This window comes from Palaemon carinicauda, chromosome 31 (genome assembly GCF_036898095.1).
Source record: "Palaemon carinicauda isolate YSFRI2023 chromosome 31, ASM3689809v2, whole genome shotgun sequence".
Taxonomy (NCBI): Eukaryota; Metazoa; Arthropoda; class Malacostraca; order Decapoda; family Palaemonidae; genus Palaemon; species Palaemon carinicauda.
In genome coordinates, this window is record NC_090755.1 from 50,162,973 (window position 1) to 50,186,723 (window position 23,751).

The 23,751-nt window shown below is 32.9% G+C and overlaps 1 long non-coding RNA gene across 1 annotated transcript; it reads right to left on the bottom strand.

Annotated features, from left to right (window-relative positions):
• Positions 1 to 2,829: 2,829 nt before the first annotated feature.
• LOC137624974 (uncharacterized) lies at positions 2,830 to 6,653 on the bottom strand. Its single transcript, XR_011040790.1, has 2 exons — positions 6,574 to 6,653; positions 2,830 to 4,362 (listed from the first exon to the last, which is right to left on the bottom strand). It is a non-coding gene; the product is annotated as an uncharacterized lncRNA (long non-coding RNA).
• Positions 6,654 to 23,751: the final 17,098 nt, after the last annotated feature.

A 23,751-nucleotide genomic window follows, 5' to 3' on the forward strand; every position in this document is an offset into this window, starting at 1 on the left:
CCTGTTCAACATTAAAACATTTGCTGTAGGTTTGAACTTGATAAGTTCTACCGATTCAACTATCCGATTTTGAAGATCATTCCACAACTTGGTCACAGCTGAAATAAAGCTTCTAAAATACTGTGTATTATTGAGCCTCATGATGGAGAAGGCCTGACTATTAACATTAACTGCATACTAGTATTAAGAAGAGTATGATACTGTCAGTGAAGTTCTTAATGTAAAGGATGGTGAGAATTATGAAAAATCTTATACAATATACATTATTAACTAATTGAACGACAGTGCCTGAGATTGATATCTATATCAGAAATGAGATATTTACTGGATGGTAAGTTCTTGTATAACCAATTAAAATGAAAATCTACAACTGAAAACCAGACAGGAGAACAATACTGGAAACACAGTGGAATGGAGGAATTAAAACTTTTTCCGAATAAATTGGCCATAGAAAATATTAAAAGACTTTCAATAACCCATTTTTTTTTGTGTAACTGAAGAAAAGACAAACCTAATGTGCTTTTTAAAAATGCTGTCGAGTATCGTATATGAAATTGTAAAAGAGTCATACAGAGTTAAAGAAACATTATCAATGCAAAGATCCAAATGTTGAGGAGCCACCATCCTTGACATATATATAATCATGTTGAGATTTGTTCGGATTCAACTTCATGCCACATAATTTGCACCATACACCCAATCTAGTCAAGATCTCTATTAAGGGATTCAGCAGCCACAGGCCTACATTCAGGAGATGGAATTGATGCAAGGAATGTAACATCATCTGCATATCCAACAAAATTGTTTTCTAGCTTAAACCACATGTCATCTGTATATAGTATGAAAAGTAAAGGGCCAAGAACCCTTCCGTGAGGAACAATAGATATCACATTCCTATACTTAGTATGGGGCCTATCAACAACAATTCTTTGAGATCTATTACTTAAAAATTCAACAATCATGCTAAGAAAAGACCCACCCACTCCCAACTGTTTCAGTTTGAAGACAAGGGCCTCATGGCTAACACGGTCAATGGCAGCACTAAAATCTAGGCTAATCCTACGAACTTCCTGGCCACTATCAAGGGATATCTGTACAGAATTGGAGGTTGTCAGAAGGGCATCACATGCTCTAAGGCATTTACGAAAGCTACATTGCAAAATAGGGAACAGATGATTACCTTATGCAAACGTATTTAGAATTTTTGCAAGAATACATTAAAAAAACTTCAGAAAATAATGGAATCATGGAAATTGATCATTAATCAGCTGAACTCTAGCTACCACAAACACATTTACATAATGGAGTACCCTTACAAACTGACCAGCAAGTATTAAAAGAACCTCTTCTTGCTACCTTTTGCAAATTAACATTTTGTTATAAAGACGGTCAGGTGTGTTTGTATTGAACAGTGCAATCTAATGACAGTAAGTAAAAGGAAAATATATTTCTGTTATATTTCAAAGGGAAACTGACAAGGGAGGTTTCAGTGCAGTTTTGCATGGGGTTAATAGTTTCTTCTTGGATATCAATTCTCTTTTCATGTTACGGATTGCGAGAAAATCAAATATTGCTCCATTATTAGGTGTATTTACAAAGATAATTAAAGTTACCCAAGAACCATAAAGCATATGGGCCAACATCATTACAGTCCAATCTGTTCCCTCCCTCTCTCTGACTCGCAATATGTAGGCAAGGAGTTAAAGTTCCCTCCTGAAGCCTCAGAGTTTTTACACGTGTTTGTATCACCACTGTTATTTTGAGCTATAGATGGGACTCAGTGGAGCCTATGGATCTATAATACTACTTCTATCCATGGAAATATTTATCAATTGATATTGATGTTATATCATTTTCATCAACAAATTTGATTAATCTGATAAAAAAAAAAACTTTATCATAGCTCTCTATGAGTGCAATGATGTTCATAAATTCTTTCTTAATATACTTTGATGAAAAATTAAAGTTTCACAAAACGGGAAAGTTTGAAGACTCTCTCTCTCTCTCTCTCTCTCTCTCTCTCTCTCTCTCTCTCTCTCTCTCTCTCTCTCTCTCTCTCTCGTTATTTCATTTTTTTGAAGGGAAGCACTTTCTATTCTCAGTCTTCCCGTTTCACTAATTACTCATCCCTTCAGTCCTCTCTTTCAAGTCTCCTTCAGAATTTAGAAGAATTTCATTATGCACATTATTAATAATAGACTAAAATCTCTGCATAATAAAGAAGTCTTCAAACAACCTAGTTGATCCCTTCTAAAAAGTTTGAATTGATTTATATAAAATAAATACATCTTTGGAATATTAACCCTCTGTTTGAATGTCAGCAGCTTTCTTGGGGTTTTAAGGTTCACCCATGATCTTACTAAGTGGTAGTTTTTATGTTTTGAAAATAAAAAATAAAACAATTTCATTTGGTCCTTCAACGTCTATGATACAAAAGTTAGTACGTGCTACTCTTTTGAAGAGTATCATCATCCACACCACTTTTTCAATTTCACGTGGCGGTTTTATACGCAAATATCTATTCACTTACTTCTTTAGGATTTTTTGTTTTTCTCTATCTATTTTACTGACAATTAAAATTCCTGTGTGGGAATTTGTGGCATTTAAGGATTTTTTGAGAATTATATGCTAAAAATTGTAAGTTGTTTTTGCTCTGATTGGGATTCAATAATCACTTATGGTAATTCCGCTTAATCTATCAATGGCACAAATCATTTTAGAAAAATGGCAATAGAATCAAAGAGAGTATATTGTGAAAATTGATAAATAATATCACTTTTATTTACAAGCAATAAACAATAATCGTTATCACACAATAAAAAATGCGTAAAAACTTCAAATATTTTACGTAATTTATACTACCTTACATAAAGAGAAAATAATATAAACTTAAAATAAACTGATAATATTATTAAACTACTAAAATATGGTACAATGCTAAAATTACTATTTTATATGAGCAATAAAGATGGAATCAAATATCACATCAAACTTTGGCACAATCCCTTGATGTGCATAGTTTATAATTGCTCATCTCTGAAAAGATTTGATTATTAATGTTAATTTCACTAACCTTCCTTAAAAAGCATTGCCTTTGTAGCCTACCTATTTGTGTATATTAAAACATTGAAGATCATGGCAGAATTCTTTACGTTACTCAAGACTCAGAATTCCAAATTCTGCAATTCAAATTCTGCCATTATTTCTGCCGATTGTAGGAATAAAATTTGAAAGACTAAGCACAAGATGGTGTAAATTGTTATGTATTTTTCCGTGACTTGCGAATACATAAGCCGAAGTACTTGTAAATGAGCAGTGCGAACAAGACAATCAGTCTCTTGTTTGAGAAATCCCATGAAGTTCGAGATTTAGCAAAAAGACCTTTTCGATCGCAAAATTGGAGAGACAAAGGAAGCAAAGGAATAGATTATCTTCAACGTGGATCTTGATGTGATTGCGTAGATTGGTAATCCTAGTACACGTAAAAGGACAATGAACACAGGACAATATGTAACCAACAAGAGCTTAATTATGAACCACCTGATGATTCCTAAGGCTACTTTTATCAAGAAAACTTGACGGACATCGATTGCAAATAAATGGGGCATTCCTTTCGTGTATAATCTGGTGTCTTCGGAGGTTGCTTCTTGAACTTAATTGACAGGGGCAAATTGTGCATGGAAATAATAGTTTAGAGTGGGTGTGTTCATGTAGCTTTAGATTATATTTCCTTGCACATCTGAAACTACATTGCGAGCACTTATGTGGTTTGTTTTTAGTATGAAGGAATTCATGTCTTTTACAGTTTGGTTTTGTTGAGAATCTATAACCGCAAAATGAACAAGCATATGGTTTTTCTCCGGTATGACTTTGGCAATGGATTTCAAATGCTGATTTATTCACGAATGCTTTTTTGCACTCCAAACAAGTAAAAAGCTTCTCGCCAAAGTGTTTTCGTTTATGTCTTTCGCCTCTCGACTTTCTTTCAATAATGTCATCCCAACGTGAATATTGATATTCTTTTTTTCTTAACTTGATATTAGAAACTTTATCTGATTCACAGGAGTACTCTTTTGAACGAGGAAGAAGCTTCACGTTGTCTTCTCCAGTGGGCTCGCTAGAACTTTCTTGGCGGCTGCAGTGTGGCTGAGGTTCCAATATGTTATGTGTCCCGACAAAATGAAGAAAATATTTTTCGCCTGGTGTAAGATTACCATCAATTTCCGTAATGCCATTCTTAGGACTCGTTGTTTCCTGGTGAGATTTATGAGAATTTTCTTCTTTCCCGGTTGGTGATTTTTTTAGATCCTGAGGAACTTTTCCTTCAAAAGTTGCTTCATTCGTCCTTTTTCGGCGACCCATCTGTCAAAATAGAAAAAAAAAACCCTCTTTCAAAATTAGTAAATATTCCGCAGAAAGTTTTGACAACTGGTTTTATTGAATTACTTCGTCTATTATATCTAAGCGTAAAAGAAATTAATTACATTAAAAAAAATATTATTTTCCAATAGAACTCCTGGAAATTATTTAATCAATCATATCTTGAACTCTTATGAAGAAAATGCTTGATATCATAGGTATGATAGTAAGAGTTTACCATAATTTACTGACTTCATGAGTATTATGGATTAACATAATTTTTTATTTTTATTTTTATCAGCCTTGTTTCTGTATTTATTTGTTATGTAGAGTTTGTGTAAATTTAAAGTTTTTTTCTGTTGAAAAGCTGATATACCTCCTCCCACTCATGTTAATTTATGTGTCCAGTTTAATGCTTTGATTTCTTTTCCGTGTTTTCCGAAATTCCGAGTCCTTGGAGGGCAACAAACACTGGAGTTTACCAGTGAGGAACTCGTTCGCCAGATCAGAGTCGAGCAACTAAGGCTTCCCGGACCTACTGCAGCTGTTGGCTAAATTGAGCCTTGTGAGGATTGCGCCACCCACCGTTGACGGCTTTATGCAGGTGCATTTCTGCCACCTGCGGTGTTTCGCTGTGGCCTGCGTGCTCTCTTTTGGAGTGTGTAGAGCCAACGCATTAAAATCCTGCCTTTGGGGAGGACTCTGGAGAGTCACCCCCGTCAAAGCATCCTCGTCATGTCCAGCTGTGGGCCCCTTAGAGCTCTTAGAGATACGAAGGGAGGTAGCTACCAGGTAGGAAAGACTATTTACCTTGTTTTTGGGGTTGGGACTCCACTTGGAGGAAAAGTATTAATCCTCCTAGGGACTTCATGTCCCTCCCTTTGGTGAGGAGTCCTACGGAGCTGTACTCCCTACCGTAGTAGTTTGCCGGTGGAGCCGCTACCCTATTATTTGGAGCCGTGTGAGTTGTTTTTCTCCAGTCTTAAAGAGTGTGATATGGCTAGGTATTTATTTATTTTTTTTCTGTGTGTGTTCAATTGTTTTATTTAACTCTCTCTAGTTGAATGTTTCCCGTAGGGGAATGTTATTGTAATTACCCATTTGGGCGTATAATTATTAACGTTGAGATTGTGTGGTTTCGCGTTGGGGAATTTTGTTGTTATTGTTTAAGTGATACTTGTTAATTATTAATTGATTAATTAGTCAAAGTGTTCATTTAGTAATTTGTTAATCATTTTTATTTGCTTAGTGTTAAGTTGTAAATTGTTAGGTAGACCCAAGGTTGGCGTTTCAGAAAACTTTTGTTAATAATTATTGTCAAGTTTTCCCAAGTGTTTACGTTACCACTGGCCAATTTTACCACAAATATTACTTCCAACGCTGTTCTCCCTATTCGTGCAATAAGAACTTACACCACATCCCGCCAAGGGTCATGACAATGAGTTAAAGTAATAAAGTCAAGAGTTCCACCTATTCACAAATTGTACATATCTTGACTTCATTCTATCTCTGTCATTTTTCTTCAAATCTTTATATAATCAAACATAAATCATATGTGAAAAATTTATGTTTATCAATCATTATGCCCCAATTATATGTTATTCAGATTACTTCTCGAGCTTCTGGAGAAACTTGAAAACATTAAATGGTAAAGATTCAGTTTACAGACAAGTTAACAAAGCCAAACCTTGTTCAATATAGGAAAGGAAACTTTTGAAACTACTGACAGATATGTTTTTGTTTAAGACCAGTTATAACAATATATTAAAAATTATAAGAATTCAAATAAACAGAAGAAAAAAATTATGAAAGGATATTTGTTAATTTTGGACTCTTGTCAAATTTGTCTGTACTTGAAAAAAGAAGCACTTTTCAAATTAACTAATAAGAAAGTACAGTTCGTGTCAACATTGATATAATACTTTGTGGTTGTTTTTTTTTTACCTTTGTAGTTTAAATAATTAATATTTTGCATCTTTAAAAACAATATCATCTGCAATAAATACATTAAAAAAAACGTTGTATTTTTTTGCATCGAAAATAGAAAAAAATTTGCACGTAGGCCTTTTAAACATTTATGATCACAATACGGGTTTCCTTCACCGGCCGAATTTCTAAATATAATAAGAAATGACCTAAAACTACGATGAAAAAAAAAAAAAAACCTAAACTTTAATGACGGCCTTAAATAAACTTTAGAAAAATAACACTGACCTCTGTCTTTGGATCCTCAGATGTTCATTGATGTCCCTCCAGTGCACCTGTTGCCTTACTAGATATTTCACTTGAACTCGGAGCCAAATCAGGTGGAATTCAACTAGTCCACTTCAAGTTAAGCATGTTCGACATTTTTAGTGCCTAGTTATACATTTCTAATTAGCTTATGAAGTAATGAGCAGTTTCCTTTTCATTATTGTCAGTTAAAACTGTAATGGGTAATCTTGCTATCGATAGTTCTCCTTTATTTTTTTTTTTTTTTTTTTTTAAGATTGCAACCATTTTGGAACTTTTCTACCTATAAATGTTTCATTATTATTATTATTATTATTATTATTATTATTATTATTATTATTATTATTATTATTATTATTATTATTATTATCATTATTATTATTTATTATTTTTCATCTATTATTATCATTTATTATTATTATTTTTATCATTATTTGTTTAATTTGTTTAATTTGTTTTATTAAATTTATTTTTTTATTTATTAGATTTATTTTTTTTACTTATTATTTATTTTTTTATTTATTAGATTCATTTTTTTTATTTATTAATTTTATTTATTCTAATCTACCACCCGAGTTGAAAAATTAGATACTATAAGCCCAGAGGATCCAACATGAAAAAACAGCCCATGTGAAGAAAGGATATATGGAAATAAAAAACAATATGAGAAGTAATGAAGAATTGGCATAGAATATTCAAAGAATAGTGAAAAAAATAAAGAAATCTTTCATATATAAACTATAAAAAGAGACTTTTGTTAGCCTGTTCAACATTAAAACATTTGCTGTAGGTTTGAACTTGATAAGTTCTACCGATTCAACTATCCGATTTTGAAGATCATTCCACAACTTGGTCACAGCTGAAATAAAGCTTCTAAAATACTGTGTATTATTGAGCCTCATGATGGAGAAGGCCTGACTATTAACATTAACTGCATACTAGTATTAAGAAGAGTATGATACTGTCAGTGAAGTTCTTAATGTAAAGGATGGTGAGAATTATGAAAAATCTTATACAATATACATTATTAACTAATTGAACGACAGTGCCTGAGATTGATATCTATATCAGAAATGAGATATTTACTGGATGGTAAGTTCTTGTATAACCAATTAAAATGAAAATCTACAACTGAAAACCAGACAGGAGAACAATACTGGAAACACAGTGGAATGGAGGAATTAAAACTTTTTCCGAATAAATTGGCCATAGAAAATATTAAAAGACTTTCAATAACCCATTTTTTTTTGTGTAACTGAAGAAAAGACAAACCTAATGTGCTTTTTAAAAATGCTGTCGAGTATCGTATATGAAATTGTAAAAGAGTCATACAGAGTTAAAGAAACATTATCAATGCAAAGATCCAAATGTTGAGGAGCCACCATCCTTGACATATATATAATCATGTTGAGATTTGTTCGGATTCAACTTCATGCCACATAATTTGCACCATACACCCAATCTAGTCAAGATCTCTATTAAGGGATTCAGCAGCCACAGGCCTACATTCAGGAGATGGAATTGATGCAAGGAATGTAACATCATCTGCATATCCAACAAAATTGTTTTCTAGCTTAAACCACATGTCATCTGTATATAGTATGAAAAGTAAAGGGCCAAGAACCCTTCCGTGAGGAACAATAGATATCACATTCCTATACTTAGTATGGGGCCTATCAACAACAATTCTTTGAGATCTATTACTTAAAAATTCAACAATCATGCTAAGAAAAGACCCACCCACTCCCAACTGTTTCAGTTTGAAGACAAGGGCCTCATGGCTAACACGGTCAATGGCAGCACTAAAATCTAGGCTAATCCTACGAACTTCCTGGCCACTATCAAGGGATATCTGTACAGAATTGGAGGTTGTCAGAAGGGCATCACATGCTCTAAGGCATTTACGAAAGCTACATTGCAAAATAGGGAACAGATGATTACCTTATGCAAACGTATTTAGAATTTTTGCAAGAATACATTAAAAAAACTTCAGAAAATAATGGAATCATGGAAATTGATCATTAATCAGCTGAACTCTAGCTACCACAAACACATTTACATAATGGAGTACCCTTACAAACTGACCAGCAAGTATTAAAAGAACCTCTTCTTGCTACCTTTTGCAAATTAACATTTTGTTATAAAGACGGTCAGGTGTGTTTGTATTGAACAGTGCAATCTAATGACAGTAAGTAAAAGGAAAATATATTTCTGTTATATTTCAAAGGGAAACTGACAAGGGAGGTTTCAGTGCAGTTTTGCATGGGGTTAATAGTTTCTTCTTGGATATCAATTCTCTTTTCATGTTACGGATTGCGAGAAAATCAAATATTGCTCCATTATTAGGTGTATTTACAAAGATAATTAAAGTTACCCAAGAACCATAAAGCATATGGGCCAACATCATTACAGTCCAATCTGTTCCCTCCCTCTCTCTGACTCGCAATATGTAGGCAAGGAGTTAAAGTTCCCTCCTGAAGCCTCAGAGTTTTTACACGTGTTTGTATCACCACTGTTATTTTGAGCTATAGATGGGACTCAGTGGAGCCTATGGATCTATAATACTACTTCTATCCATGGAAATATTTATCAATTGATATTGATGTTATATCATTTTCATCAACAAATTTGATTAATCTGATAAAAAAAAAAAACTTTATCATAGCTCTCTATGAGTGCAATGATGTTCATAAATTCTTTCTTAATATACTTTGATGAAAAATTAAAGTTTCACAAAACGGGAAAGTTTGAAGACTCTCTCTCTCTCTCTCTCTCTCTCTCTCTCTCTCTCTCTCTCTCTCTCTCTCTCTCTCTCTCTCTCTCTCGTTATTTCATTTTTTTGAAGGGAAGCACTTTCTATTCTCAGTCTTCCCGTTTCACTAATTACTCATCCCTTCAGTCCTCTCTTTCAAGTCTCCTTCAGAATTTAGAAGAATTTCATTATGCACATTATTAATAATAGACTAAAATCTCTGCATAATAAAGAAGTCTTCAAACAACCTAGTTGATCCCTTCTAAAAAGTTTGAATTGATTTATATAAAATAAATACATCTTTGGAATATTAACCCTCTGTTTGAATGTCAGCAGCTTTCTTGGGGTTTTAAGGTTCACCCATGATCTTACTAAGTGGTAGTTTTTATGTTTTGAAAATAAAAAATAAAACAATTTCATTTGGTCCTTCAACGTCTATGATACAAAAGTTAGTACGTGCTACTCTTTTGAAGAGTATCATCATCCACACCACTTTTTCAATTTCACGTGGCGGTTTTATACGCAAATATCTATTCACTTACTTCTTTAGGATTTTTTGTTTTTCTCTATCTATTTTACTGACAATTAAAATTCCTGTGTGGGAATTTGTGGCATTTAAGGATTTTTTGAGAATTATATGCTAAAAATTGTAAGTTGTTTTTGCTCTGATTGGGATTCAATAATCACTTATGGTAATTCCGCTTAATCTATCAATGGCACAAATCATTTTAGAAAAATGGCAATAGAATCAAAGAGAGTATATTGTGAAAATTGATAAATAATATCACTTTTATTTACAAGCAATAAACAATAATCGTTATCACACAATAAAAAATGCGTAAAAACTTCAAATATTTTACGTAATTTATACTACCTTACATAAAGAGAAAATAATATAAACTTAAAATAAACTGATAATATTATTAAACTACTAAAATATGGTACAATGCTAAAATTACTATTTTATATGAGCAATAAAGATGGAATCAAATATCACATCAAACTTTGGCACAATCCCTTGATGTGCATAGTTTATAATTGCTCATCTCTGAAAAGATTTGATTATTAATGTTAATTTCACTAACCTTCCTTAAAAAGCATTGCCTTTGTAGCCTACCTATTTGTGTATATTAAAACATTGAAGATCATGGCAGAATTCTTTACGTTACTCAAGACTCAGAATTCCAAATTCTGCAATTCAAATTCTGCCATTATTTCTGCCGATTTAGGAATAAAATTTGAAAGACTAAGCACAAGATGGTGTAAATTGTTATGTATTTTTCCGTGACTTGCGAATACATAAGCCGAAGTACTTGTAAATGAGCAGTGCGAACAAGACAATCAGTCTCTTGTTTGAGAAATCCCATGAAGTTCGAGATTTAGCAAAAAGACCTTTTCGATCGCAAAATTGGAGAGACAAAGGAAGCAAAGGAATAGATTATCTTCAACGTGGATCTTGATGTGATTGCGTAGATTGGTAATCCTAGTACACGTAAAAGGACAATGAACACAGGACAATATGTAACCAACAAGAGCTTAATTATGAACCACCTGATGATTCCTAAGGCTACTTTTATCAAGAAAACTTGACGGACATCGATTGCAAATAAATGGGGCATTCCTTTCGTGTATAATCTGGTGTCTTCGGAGGTTGCTTCTTGAACTTAATTGACAGGGGCAAATTGTGCATGGAAATAATAGTTTAGAGTGGGTGTGTTCATGTAGCTTTAGATTATATTTCCTTGCACATCTGAAACTACATTGCGAGCACTTATGTGGTTTGTTTTTAGTATGAAGGAATTCATGTCTTTTACAGTTTGGTTTTGTTGAGAATCTATAACCGCAAAATGAACAAGCATATGGTTTTTCTCCGGTATGACTTTGGCAATGGATTTCAAATGCTGATTTATTCACGAATGCTTTTTTGCACTCCAAACAAGTAAAAAGCTTCTCGCCAAAGTGTTTTCGTTTATGTCTTTCGCCTCTCGACTTTCTTTCAATAATGTCATCCCAACGTGAATATTGATATTCTTTTTTTCTTAACTTGATATTAGAAACTTTATCTGATTCACAGGAGTACTCTTTTGAACGAGGAAGAAGCTTCACGTTGTCTTCTCCAGTGGGCTCGCTAGAACTTTCTTGGCGGCTGCAGTGTGGCTGAGGTTCCAATATGTTATGTGTCCCGACAAAATGAAGAAAATATTTTTCGCCTGGTGTAAGATTACCATCAATTTCCGTAATGCCATTCTTAGGACTCGTTGTTTCCTGGTGAGATTTATGAGAATTTTCTTCTTTCCCGGTTGGTGATTTTTTTAGATCCTGAGGAACTTTTCCTTCAAAAGTTGCTTCATTCGTCCTTTTTCGGCGACCCATCTGTCAAAATAGAAAAAAAAAACCCTCTTTCAAAATTAGTAAATATTCCGCAGAAAGTTTTGACAACTGGTTTTATTGAATTACTTCGTCTATTATATCTAAGCGTAAAAGAAATTAATTACATTAAAAAAAATATTATTTTCCAATAGAACTCCTGGAAATTATTTAATCAATCATATCTTGAACTCTTATGAAGAAAATGCTTGATATCATAGGTATGATAGTAAGAGTTTACCATAATTTACTGACTTCATGAGTATTATGGATTAACATAATTTTTTATTTTTATTTTTATCAGCCTTGTTTCTGTATTTATTTGTTATGTAGAGTTTGTGTAAATTTAAAGTTTTTTTCTGTTGAAAAGCTGATATACCTCCTCCCACTCATGTTAATTTATGTGTCCAGTTTAATGCTTTGATTTCTTTTCCGTGTTTTCCGAAATTCCGAGTCCTTGGAGGGCAACAAACACTGGAGTTTACCAGTGAGGAACTCGTTCGCCAGATCAGAGTCGAGCAACTAAGGCTTCCCGGACCTACTGCAGCTGTTGGCTAAATTGAGCCTTGTGAGGATTGCGCCACCCACCGTTGACGGCTTTATGCAGGTGCATTTCTGCCACCTGCGGTGTTTCGCTGTGGCCTGCGTGCTCTCTTTTGGAGTGTGTAGAGCCAACGCATTAAAATCCTGCCTTTGGGGAGGACTCTGGAGAGTCACCCCCGTCAAAGCATCCTCGTCATGTCCAGCTGTGGGCCCCTTAGAGCTCTTAGAGATACGAAGGGAGGTAGCTACCAGGTAGGAAAGACTATTTACCTTGTTTTTGGGGTTGGGACTCCACTTGGAGGAAAAGTATTAATCCTCCTAGGGACTTCATGTCCCTCCCTTTGGTGAGGAGTCCTACGGAGCTGTACTCCCTACCGTAGTAGTTTGCCGGTGGAGCCGCTACCCTATTATTTGGAGCCGTGTGAGTTGTTTTTCTCCAGTCTTAAAGAGTGTGATATGGCTAGGTATTTATTTATTTTTTTTCTGTGTGTGTTCAATTGTTTTATTTAACTCTCTCTAGTTGAATGTTTCCCGTAGGGGAATGTTATTGTAATTACCCATTTGGGCGTATAATTATTAACGTTGAGATTGTGTGGTTTCGCGTTGGGGAATTTTGTTGTTATTGTTTAAGTGATACTTGTTAATTATTAATTGATTAATTAGTCAAAGTGTTCATTTAGTAATTTGTTAATCATTTTTATTTGCTTAGTGTTAAGTTGTAAATTGTTAGGTAGACCCAAGGTTGGCGTTTCAGAAAACTTTTGTTAATAATTATTGTCAAGTTTTCCCAAGTGTTTACGTTACCACTGGCCAATTTTACCACAAATATTACTTCCAACGCTGTTCTCCCTATTCGTGCAATAAGAACTTACACCACATCCCGCCAAGGGTCATGACAATGAGTTAAAGTAATAAAGTCAAGAGTTCCACCTATTCACAAATTGTACATATCTTGACTTCATTCTATCTCTGTCATTTTTCTTCAAATCTTTATATAATCAAACATAAATCATATGTGAAAAATTTATGTTTATCAATCATTATGCCCCAATTATATGTTATTCAGATTACTTCTCGAGCTTCTGGAGAAACTTGAAAACATTAAATGGTAAAGATTCAGTTTACAGACAAGTTAACAAAGCCAAACCTTGTTCAATATAGGAAAGGAAACTTTTGAAACTACTGACAGATATGTTTTTGTTTAAGACCAGTTATAACAATATATTAAAAATTATAAGAATTCAAATAAACAGAAGAAAAAAATTATGAAAGGATATTTGTTAATTTTGGACTCTTGTCAAATTTGTCTGTACTTGAAAAAAGAAGCACTTTTCAAATTAACTAATAAGAAAGTACAGTTCGTGTCAACATTGATATAATACTTTGTGGTTGTTTTTTTTTACCTTTGTAGTTTAAATAATTAATATTTTGCATCTTTAAAAACAATATCATCTGCAATAAATACATTAAAAAAAACGTTGTATTTTTTTGCATCGAAAATAGAAAAAAATTTGCACGTAGGCCTTTTAAACATTTATGATCACAATACGGGTTTCCTTCACCGGCCGAATTTCTAAATATAATAAGAAATGACCTAAAACTACGATGAAAAAAAAAAAAACCTAAACTTTAATGACGGCCTTAAATAAACTTTAGAAAAATAACACTGACCTCTGTCTTTGGATCCTCAGATGTTCATTGATGTCCCTCCAGTGCACCTGTTGCCTTACTAGATATTTCACTTGAACTCGGAGCCAAATCAGGTGGAATTCAACTAGTCCACTTCAAGTTAAGCATGTTCGACATTTTTAGTGCCTAGTTATACATTTCTAATTAGCTTATGAAGTAATGAGCAGTTTCCTTTTCATTATTGTCAGTTAAAACTGTAATGGGTAATCTTGCTATCGATAGTTCTCCTTTATTTTTTTTTTTTTTTTTTTTTAAGATTGCAACCATTTTGGAACTTTTCTACCTATAAATGTTTCATTATTATTATTATTATTATTATTATTATTATTATTATTATTATTATTATTATTATTATTATTATTATTATTATTATTATTATTATTATTATTATCATTATTATTATTTATTATTTTTCATCTATTATTATCATTTATTATTATTATTTTTATCATTATTTGTTTAATTTGTTTAATTTGTTTTATTAAATTTATTTTTTTATTTATTAGATTTATTTTTTTTACTTATTATTTATTTTTTTATTTATTAGATTCATTTTTTTTATTTATTAATTTTATTTATTCTAATCTACCACCCGAGTTGAAAAATTAGATACTATAAGCCCAGAGGATCCAACATGAAAAAACAGCCCATGTGAAGAAAGGATATATGGAAATAAAAAACAATATGAGAAGTAATGAAGAATTGGCATAGAATATTCAAAGAATAGTGAAAAAAATAAAGAAATCTTTCATATATAAACTATAAAAAGAGACTTTTGTTAGCCTGTTCAACATTAAAACATTTGCTGTAGGTTTGAACTTGATAAGTTCTACCGATTCAACTATCCGATTTTGAAGATCATTCCACAACTTGGTCACAGCTGAAATAAAGCTTCTAAAATACTGTGTATTATTGAGCCTCATGATGGAGAAGGCCTGACTATTAACATTAACTGCATACTAGTATTAAGAAGAGTATGATACTGTCAGTGAAGTTCTTAATGTAAAGGATGGTGAGAATTATGAAAAATCTTATACAATATACATTATTAACTAATTGAACGACAGTGCCTGAGATTGATATCTATATCAGAAATGAGATATTTACTGGATGGTAAGTTCTTGTATAACCAATTAAAATGAAAATCTACAACTGAAAACCAGACAGGAGAACAATACTGGAAACACAGTGGAATGGAGGAATTAAAACTTTTTCCGAATAAATTGGCCATAGAAAATATTAAAAGACTTTCAATAACCCATTTTTTTTTGTGTAACTGAAGAAAAGACAAACCTAATGTGCTTTTTAAAAATGCTGTCGAGTATCGTATATGAAATTGTAAAAGAGTCATACAGAGTTAAAGAAACATTATCAATGCAAAGATCCAAATGTTGAGGAGCCACCATCCTTGACATATATATAATCATGTTGAGATTTGTTCGGATTCAACTTCATGCCACATAATTTGCACCATACACCCAATCTAGTCAAGATCTCTATTAAGGGATTCAGCAGCCACAGGCCTACATTCAGGAGATGGAATTGATGCAAGGAATGTAACATCATCTGCATATCCAACAAAATTGTTTTCTAGCTTAAACCACATGTCATCTGTATATAGTATGAAAAGTAAAGGGCCAAGAACCCTTCCGTGAGGAACAATAGATATCACATTCCTATACTTAGTATGGGGCCTATCAACAACAATTCTTTGAGATCTATTACTTAAAAATTCAACAATCATGCTAAGAAAAGACCCACCCACTCCCAACTGTTTCAGTTTGAAGACAAGGGCCTCATGGCTAACACGGTCAATGGCAGCACTAAAATCTAGGCTAATCCTACGAACTTCCTGGCCACTATCAAGGGATATCTGTACAGAATTGGAGGTTGTCAGAAGGGCATCACATGCTCTAAGGCATTTACGAAAGCTACATTGCAAAATAGGGAACAGATGATTACCTTATGCAAACGTATTTAGAATTTTTGCAAGAATACATTAAAAAAACTTCAGAAAATAATGGAATCATGGAAATTGATCATTAATCAGCTGAACTCTAGCTACCACAAACACATTTACATAATGGAGTACCCTTACAAACTGACCAGCAAGTATTAAAAGAACCTCTTCTTGCTACCTTTTGCAAATTAACATTTTGTTATAAAGACGGTCAGGTGTGTTTGTATTGAACAGTGCAATCTAATGACAGTAAGTAAAAGGAAAATATATTTCTGTTATATTTCAAAGGGAAACTGACAAGGGAGGTTTCAGTGCAGTTTTGCATGGGGTTAATAGTTTCTTCTTGGATATCAATTCTCTTTTCATGTTACGGATTGCGAGAAAATCAAATATTGCTCCATTATTAGGTGTATTTACAAAGATAATTAAAGTTACCCAAGAACCATAAAGCATATGGGCCAACATCATTACAGTCCAATCTGTTCCCTCCCTCTCTCTGACTCGCAATATGTAGGCAAGGAGTTAAAGTTCCCTCCTGAAGCCTCAGAGTTTTTACACGTGTTTGTATCACCACTGTTATTTTGAGCTATAGATGGGACTCAGTGGAGCCTATGGATCTATAATACTACTTCTATCCATGGAAATATTTATCAATTGATATTGATGTTATATCATTTTCATCAACAAATTTGATTAATCTGATAAAAAAAAAAAAACTTTATCATAGCTCTCTATGAGTGCAATGATGTTCATAAATTCTTTCTTAATATACTTTGATGAAAAATTAAAGTTTCACAAAACGGGAAAGTTTGAAGACTCTCTCTCTCTCTCTCTCTCTCTCTCTCTCTCTCTCTCTCTCTCTCTCTCTCTCTCTCTCTCTCTCTCGTTATTTCATTTTTTTGAAGGGAAGCACTTTCTATTCTCAGTCTTCCCGTTTCACTAATTACTCATCCCTTCAGTCCTCTCTTTCAAGTCTCCTTCAGAATTTAGAAGAATTTCATTATGCACATTATTAATAATAGACTAAAATCTCTGCATAATAAAGAAGTCTTCAAACAACCTAGTTGATCCCTTCTAAAAAGTTTGAATTGATTTATATAAAATAAATACATCTTTGGAATATTAACCCTCTGTTTGAATGTCAGCAGCTTTCTTGGGGTTTTAAGGTTCACCCATGATCTTACTAAGTGGTAGTTTTTATGTTTTGAAAATAAAAAATAAAACAATTTCATTTGGTCCTTCAACGTCTATGATACAAAAGTTAGTACGTGCTACTCTTTTGAAGAGTATCATCATCCACACCACTTTTTCAATTTCACGTGGCGGTTTTATACGCAAATATCTATTCACTTACTTCTTTAGGATTTTTTGTTTTTCTCTATCTATTTTACTGACAATTAAAATTCCTGTGTGGGAATTTGTGGCATTTAAGGATTTTTTGAGAATTATATGCTAAAAATTGTAAGTTGTTTTTGCTCTGATTGGGATTCAATAATCACTTATGGTAATTCCGCTTAATCTATCAATGGCACAAATCATTTTAGAAAAATGGCAATAGAATCAAAGAGAGTATATTGTGAAAATTGATAAATAATATCACTTTTATTTACAAGCAATAAACAATAATCGTTATCACACAATAAAAAATGCGTAAAAACTTCAAATATTTTACGTAATTTATACTACCTTACATAAAGAGAAAATAATATAAACTTAAAATAAACTGATAATATTATTAAACTACTAAAATATGGTACAATGCTAAAATTACTATTTTATATGAGCAATAAAGATGGAATCAAATATCACATCAAACTTTGGCACAATCCCTTGATGTGCATAGTTTATAATTGCTCATCTCTGAAAAGATTTGATTATTAATGTTAATTTCACTAACCTTCCTTAAAAAGCATTGCCTTTGTAGCCTACCTATTTGTGTATATTAAAACATTGAAGATCATGGCAGAATTCTTTACGTTACTCAAGACTCAGAATTCCAAATTCTGCAATTCAAATTCTGCCATTATTTCTGCCGATTGTAGGAATAAAATTTGAAAGACTAAGCACAAGATGGTGTAAATTGTTATGTATTTTTCCGTGACTTGCGAATACATAAGCCGAAGTACTTGTAAATGAGCAGTGCGAACAAGACAATCAGTCTCTTGTTTGAGAAATCCCATGAAGTTCGAGATTTAGCAAAAAGACCTTTTCGATCGCAAAATTGGAGAGACAAAGGAAGCAAAGGAATAGATTATCTTCAACGTGGATCTTGATGTGATTGCGTAGATTGGTAATCCTAGTACACGTAAAAGGACAATGAACACAGGACAATATGTAACCAACAAGAGCTTAATTATGAACCACCTGATGATTCCTAAGGCTACTTTTATCAAGAAAACTTGACGGACATCGATTGCAAATAAATGGGGCATTCCTTTCGTGTATAATCTGGTGTCTTCGGAGGTTGCTTCTTGAACTTAATTGACAGGGGCAAATTGTGCATGGAAATAATAGTTTAGAGTGGGTGTGTTCATGTAGCTTTAGATTATATTTCCTTGCACATCTGAAACTACATTGCGAGCACTTATGTGGTTTGTTTTTAGTATGAAGGAATTCATGTCTTTTACAGTTTGGTTTTGTTGAGAATCTATAACCGCAAAATGAACAAGCATATGGTTTTTCTCCGGTATGACTTTGGCAATGGATTTCAAATGCTGATTTATTCACGAATGCTTTTTTGCACTCCAAACAAGTAAAAAGCTTCTCGCCAAAGTGTTTTCGTTTATGTCTTTCGCCTCTCGACTTTCTTTCAATAATGTCATCCCAACGTGAATATTGATATTCTTTTTTTCTTAACTTGATATTAGAAACTTTATCTGATTCACAGGAGTACTCTTTTGAACGAGGAAGAAGCTTCACGTTGTCTTCTCCAGTGGGCTCGCTAGAACTTTCTTGGCGGCTGCAGTGTGGCTGAGGTTCCAATATGTTATGTGTCCCGACAAAATGAAGAAAATATTTTTCGCCTGGTGTAAGATTACCATCAATTTCCGTAATGCCATTCTTAGGACTCGTTGTTTCCTGGTGAGATTTATGAGAATTTTCTTCTTTCCCGGTTGGTGATTTTTTTAGATCCTGAGGAACTTTTCCTTCAAAAGTTGCTTCATTCGTCCTTTTTCGGCGACCCATCTGTCAAAATAGAAAAAAAAAAAACCCTCTTTCAAAATTAGTAAATATTCCGCAGAAAGTTTTGACAACTGGTTTTATTGAATTACTTCGTCTATTATATCTAAGCGTAAAAGAAATTAATTACATTAAAAAAAATATTATTTTCCAATAGAACTCCTGGAAATTATTTAATCAATCATATCTTGAACTCTTATGAAGAAAATGCTTGATATCATAGGTATGATAGTAAGAGTTTACCATAATTTACTGACTTCATGAGTATTATGGATTAACATAATTTTTTATTTTTATTTTTATCAGCCTTGTTTCTGTATTTATTTGTTATGTAGAGTTTGTGTAAATTTAAAGTTTTTTTCTGTTGAAAAGCTGATATACCTCCTCCCACTCATGTTAATTTATGTGTCCAGTTTAATGCTTTGATTTCTTTTCCGTGTTTTCCGAAATTCCGAGTCCTTGGAGGGCAACAAACACTGGAGTTTACCAGTGAGGAACTCGTTCGCCAGATCAGAGTCGAGCAACTAAGGCTTCCCGGACCTACTGCAGCTGTTGGCTAAATTGAGCCTTGTGAGGATTGCGCCACCCACCGTTGACGGCTTTATGCAGGTGCATTTCTGCCACCTGCGGTGTTTCGCTGTGGCCTGCGTGCTCTCTTTTGGAGTGTGTAGAGCCAACGCATTAAAATCCTGCCTTTGGGGAGGACTCTGGAGAGTCACCCCCGTCAAAGCATCCTCGTCATGTCCAGCTGTGGGCCCCTTAGAGCTCTTAGAGATACGAAGGGAGGTAGCTACCAGGTAGGAAAGACTATTTACCTTGTTTTTGGGGTTGGGACTCCACTTGGAGGAAAAGTATTAATCCTCCTAGGGACTTCATGTCCCTCCCTTTGGTGAGGAGTCCTACGGAGCTGTACTCCCTACCGTAGTAGTTTGCCGGTGGAGCCGCTACCCTATTATTTGGAGCCGTGTGAGTTGTTTTTCTCCAGTCTTAAAGAGTGTGATATGGCTAGGTATTTATTTATTTTTTTTCTGTGTGTGTTCAATTGTTTTATTTAACTCTCTCTAGTTGAATGTTTCCCGTAGGGGAATGTTATTGTAATTACCCATTTGGGCGTATAATTATTAACGTTGAGATTGTGTGGTTTCGCGTTGGGGAATTTTGTTGTTATTGTTTAAGTGATACTTGTTAATTATTAATTGATTAATTAGTCAAAGTGTTCATTTAGTAATTTGTTAATCATTTTTATTTGCTTAGTGTTAAGTTGTAAATTGTTAGGTAGACCCAAGGTTGGCGTTTCAGAAAACTTTTGTTAATAATTATTGTCAAGTTTTCCCAAGTGTTTACGTTACCACTGGCCAATTTTACCACAAATATTACTTCCAACGCTGTTCTCCCTATTCGTGCAATAAGAACTTACACCACATCCCGCCAAGGGTCATGACAATGAGTTAAAGTAATAAAGTCAAGAGTTCCACCTATTCACAAATTGTACATATCTTGACTTCATTCTATCTCTGTCATTTTTCTTCAAATCTTTATATAATCAAACATAAATCATATGTGAAAAATTTATGTTTATCAATCATTATGCCCCAATTATATGTTATTCAGATTACTTCTCGAGCTTCTGGAGAAACTTGAAAACATTAAATGGTAAAGATTCAGTTTACAGACAAGTTAACAAAGCCAAACCTTGTTCAATATAGGAAAGGAAACTTTTGAAACTACTGACAGATATGTTTTTGTTTAAGACCAGTTATAACAATATATTAAAAATTATAAGAATTCAAATAAACAGAAGAAAAAAATTATGAAAGGATATTTGTTAATTTTGGACTCTTGTCAAATTTGTCTGTACTTGAAAAAAGAAGCACTTTTCAAATTAACTAATAAGAAAGTACAGTTCGTGTCAACATTGATATAATACTTTGTGGTTGTTTTTTTTTTACCTTTGTAGTTTAAATAATTAATATTTTGCATCTTTAAAAACAATATCATCTGCAATAAATACATTAAAAAAAACGTTGTATTTTTTTGCATCGAAAATAGAAAAAAATTTGCACGTAGGCCTTTTAAACATTTATGATCACAATACGGGTTTCCTTCACCGGCCGAATTTCTAAATATAATAAGAAATGACCTAAAACTACGATGAAAAAAAAAAAACCTAAACTTTAATGACGGCCTTAAATAAACTTTAGAAAAATAACACTGACCTCTGTCTTTGGATCCTCAGATGTTCATTGATGTCCCTCCAGTGCACCTGTTGCCTTACTAGATATTTCACTTGAACTCGGAGCCAAATCAGGTGGAATTCAACTAGTCCACTTCAAGTTAAGCATGTTCGACATTTTTAGTGCCTAGTTATACATTTCTAATTAGCTTATGAAGTAATGAGCAGTTTCCTTTTCATTATTGTCAGTTAAAACTGTAATGGGTAATCTTGCTATCGATAGTTCTCCTTTATTTTTTTTTTTTTTTTTTTTTAAGATTGCAACCATTTTGGAACTTTTCTACCTATAAATGTTTCATTATTATTATTATTATTATTATTATTATTATTATTATTATTATTATTATTATTATTATTATTATTATCATTTATTATTATTCATTACTATTATTATATCATTATTATTATTTATTATTTTTCATCTATTATTATCATTTATTATTATTATTTTTATCATTATTTGTTTAATTTGTTTAATTTGTTTTATTAAATTTATTTTTTTATTTATTAGATTTATTTTTTTTACTTATTATTTATTTTTTTATTTATTAGATTCATTTTTTTTATTTATTAATTTTATTTATTCTAATCTACCACCCGAGTTGAAAAATTAGATACTATAAGCCCAGAGGATCCAACATGAAAAAACAGCCCATGTGAAGAAAGGATATATGGAAATAAAAAACAATATGAGAAGTAATGAAGAATTGGCATAGAATATTCAAAGAATAGTGAAAAAAATAAAGAAATCTTTCATATATAAACTATAAAAAGAGACTTTTGTTAGCCTGTTCAACATTAAAACATTTGCTGTAGGTTTGAACTTGATAAGTTCTACCGATTCAACTATCCGATTTTGAAGATCATTCCACAACTTGGTCACAGCTGAAATAAAGCTTCTAAAATACTGTGTATTATTGAGCCTCATGATGGAGAAGGCCTGACTATTAACATTAACTGCATACTAGTATTAAGAAGAGTATGATACTGTCAGTGAAGTTCTTAATGTAAAGGATGGTGAGAATTATGAAAAATCTTATACAATATACATTATTAACTAATTGAACGACAGTGCCTGAGATTGATATCTATATCAGAAATGAGATATTTACTGGATGGTAAGTTCTTGTATAACCAATTAAAATGAAAATCTACAACTGAAAACCAGACAGGAGAACAATACTGGAAACACAGTGGAATGGAGGAATTAAAACTTTTTCCGAATAAATTGGCCATAGAAAATATTAAAAGACTTTCAATAACCCATTTTTTTTTTGTGTAACTGAAGAAAAGACAAACCTAATGTGCTTTTTAAAAATGCTGTCGAGTATCGTATATGAAATTGTAAAAGAGTCATACAGAGTTAAAGAAACATTATCAATGCAAAGATCCAAATGTTGAGGAGCCACCATCCTTGACATATATATAATCATGTTGAGATTTGTTCGGATTCAACTTCATGCCACATAATTTGCACCATACACCCAATCTAGTCAAGATCTCTATTAAGGGATTCAGCAGCCACAGGCCTACATTCAGGAGATGGAATTGATGCAAGGAATGTAACATCATCTGCATATCCAACAAAATTGTTTTCTAGCTTAAACCACATGTCATCTGTATATAGTATGAAAAGTAAAGGGCCAAGAACCCTTCCGTGAGGAACAATAGATATCACATTCCTATACTTAGTATGGGGCCTATCAACAACAATTCTTTGAGATCTATTACTTAAAAATTCAACAATCATGCTAAGAAAAGACCCACCCACTCCCAACTGTTTCAGTTTGAAGACAAGGGCCTCATGGCTAACACGGTCAATGGCAGCACTAAAATCTAGGCTAATCCTACGAACTTCCTGGCCACTATCAAGGGATATCTGTACAGAATTGGAGGTTGTCAGAAGGGCATCACATGCTCTAAGGCATTTACGAAAGCTACATTGCAAAATAGGGAACAGATGATTACCTTATGCAAACGTATTTAGAATTTTTGCAAGAATACATTAAAAAAACTTCAGAAAATAATGGAATCATGGAAATTGATCATTAATCAGCTGAACTCTAGCTACCACAAACACATTTACATAATGGAGTACCCTTACAAACTGACCAGCAAGTATTAAAAGAACCTCTTCTTGCTACCTTTTGCAAATTAACATTTTGTTATAAAGACGGTCAGGTGTGTTTGTATTGAACAGTGCAATCTAATGACAGTAAGTAAAAGGAAAATATATTTCTGTTATATTTCAAAGGGAAACTGACAAGGGAGGTTTCAGTGCAGTTTTGCATGGGGTTAATAGTTTCTTCTTGGATATCAATTCTCTTTTCATGTTACGGATTGCGAGAAAATCAAATATTGCTCCATTATTAGGTGTATTTACAAAGATAATTAAAGTTACCCAAGAACCATAAAGCATATGGGCCAACATCATTA